Source organism: Anticarsia gemmatalis, chromosome W, assembly GCF_050436995.1.
Source record: "Anticarsia gemmatalis isolate Benzon Research Colony breed Stoneville strain chromosome W, ilAntGemm2 primary, whole genome shotgun sequence".
Classification (NCBI taxonomy): Eukaryota; Metazoa; Arthropoda; class Insecta; order Lepidoptera; family Erebidae; genus Anticarsia; species Anticarsia gemmatalis.
In genome coordinates this window covers 1209624-1212123 of record NC_134775.1, presented here as the reverse complement: position 1 = coordinate 1212123, position 2500 = coordinate 1209624, and the positions used below count along the sequence as shown (strand labels likewise).

Here is a 2500-nt window from a genome sequence, read left to right as displayed (position 1 = left end):
CACACATATGTATATTATTATGTACACACACACACGGCGAAACGCGCAAACCCGACGACACAGACTCTACGATTTGACATATGTGTACAGCGGTGCGATCGTCATTTGTTTCACGACAAACGACGATCGGCGGCGAGTGCGAGCGCGAGATAGAGCTGTTTCACAACATAGAGTCAGTCTCCGTCGTTTGTTTGTGTCTCACTTCGGCGACTCGACTCTGTGTTGTTGACGGGCGGCGGGCGCGCATCATCACGAAAAACACATATATATGCACCCCGAAAGAAATCAAAAAAAAAAGGTGTGCATATATATATGTGTTATAATCGTCTACGAATTGGACTGTGTGCTAGTGTTGTCATGTGTGTTTCTACTCTACACAGCAACATATGTGCACACACGAAGTAGTTGTACGATTATCACGAGTAGAGAGTGATGTATGTGCTTGACCGCGGCGGAGTGCTTTCGACGCGACGAATAAAATCTTTGCTATAAGAAAACACTCTCTCGACTCTCGTTCGTGTACCGTCCGTGAGTGTGCATTCGTTCGTTCGTTCGTTCGTTCGTTTGTTCGTTCGTTCGTTCGTTCGTTCGTGCGCCGCCGCTGTGCAGGCTAGGGCGACAACGCGTTCTTATTCGTTGTCGCTCTGTCATAAATATTTATCATCACTCTCGTTTGTTCGATAATAGAGAGTACGAGAAAGAGACGCTAGACTTTGCTACCTATGTATATATGTAATAAAGTCGCGTCGTTACAGACAGACAGGACGACTCGACTATCGTCGTCGTCGTCGTCGTCGTCGTCGTCGTCGTCGTCTCTCGTATTCTCTCGGATAAAACGAGAGAGATAGATGAATCTCTTTAACTGTGTGGGCCGACGGACCGTTGTGTATGCACGAGTCCGTATAGAATCGAAGCGGTCCCGAGAAAAATTATACTTACACCTCTATCTAGCGAGGCATTACTCTATAGACACCGGGCGGAATCGTGATTGTTTCACATCCGTATTGTGTTAAACGTTTTTTTAAATAAAATGTGAACGCGTCTCGGTACGAACGTTCCCAATTGGGGCCACGTCAGTGTGTCCTGAAAATGCAGGCGGGCAGCGGACGTTTGACGTGTTTGAGATACAACCGTTTCAAACGTTCGCCCGTCGGCGACCCCAAACTCTCTATGTGCGCACAACACTACATATATTTATTTACATGTGCGTGTTGTGTGTACGTTTTACAGAGCTCGCCCGTAACGCGTCGGCGTGATCTAGGATCGTCGACGCGCGGGATCGACGGAGTGCGCGCTACGAGCGCGTGTTCTATTCGATAGCTCCCTGGTTGATCCTGCCAGTAGTTATATGCTTGTCTCAAAGATTAAGCCATGCATGTCTCAGTGCAAGCCGTATTAAGGCGATACCGCGAATGGCTCAATATATCAGTTTTGGTTCCTTAGATCTTACTCAGTTACTTGGATAACTGTGGTAATTCTAGAGCTAATACATGCAATCAGAACTCTGACCAGTGATGGGATGAGTGCTTTTATTAGATCAAAACCAATCGACGGAGGGCCCCGCGTCTGAAGTCGTTAATTTTGATGAATCTGGATAACTTTTGCCGATCGCATGGTCCAGTACCGGCGACGCATCTTTCAAATGTCTGCCTTATCAACTTTCGATGGTAGTTTCTGCGACTACCATGGTTGTCACGGGTAACGGGGAATCAGGGTTCGATTCCGGAGAGGGAGCCTGAGAAACGGCTACCACATCCAAGGAAGGCAGCAGGCGCGCAAATTACCCACTCCCGGCACGGGGAGGTAGTGACGAAAAATAACGATACGGGACTCTTACGAGGCCTCGTAATCGGAATGAGTACACTTTAAATATTTTAACGAGGAACAATTGGAGGGCAAGTCTGGTGCCAGCAGCCGCGGTAATTCCAGCTCCAATAGCGTATACTAAAATTGTTGCGGTTAAAAAGCTCGTAGTTGCATTTGTGCGCCGCGCTGTCGGTGCACCGCATCCGCGGTGATACTGACACGTCTGCGGAGCATATCGTCGGTGAGCCGGCGGTAATACGCCGGTTCAATATCAAAATCCTATCGCGGTGCTCTTCGGTGAGTGTCGAGGTGGGCCGACAATTTTACTTTGAACAAATTAGAGTGCTCAAAGCGGGCTCAAAATGCTGCTTGAATATTTCGTGCATGGAATAATAGAATATGATCTCGGTTCTATTTTGTTGGTTTTCAGAACTCCGAGGTAATGATTAATAGGGATAACTGGGGGCATTCGTATTGCGACGTTAGAGGTGAAATTCTTGGATCGTCGCAAGACGAACATCAGCGAAAGCATTTGCCAAAGGTGTTTTCATCAATCAAGAACGAAAGTTAGAGGTTCGAAGGCGATTAGATACCGCCCTAGTTCTAACCGTAAATATGTCATCTAGCGATCCGCCGACGTTACTACAATGGCTCGGCGGGCAGCTTCCGGGAAACCAAAGATTTTGGACTCCGG

At 47.6% G+C, this 2500-nt stretch overlaps 1 long non-coding RNA gene and 1 other non-coding gene across 3 annotated transcripts in view; one reads left to right on the top strand and one right to left on the bottom strand.

Moving 5' to 3' along the window:
* Positions 1-2500, bottom strand: part of LOC142985801 (uncharacterized) — a 113860-nt gene that overhangs the window by 9853 nt on the left and 101507 nt on the right. The gene's annotated exons all lie outside the window — the stretch shown is intronic.
* The window catches only part of LOC142986062 (small subunit ribosomal RNA), a 1902-nt gene continuing 723 nt past the window's right edge, over positions 1322-2500 (top strand). The window contains exon 1 of the ribosomal RNA XR_012960308.1: positions 1322-2500. This exon is cut by the window's right edge and continues 723 nt beyond it. This is a non-coding gene — a ribosomal RNA (small subunit ribosomal RNA).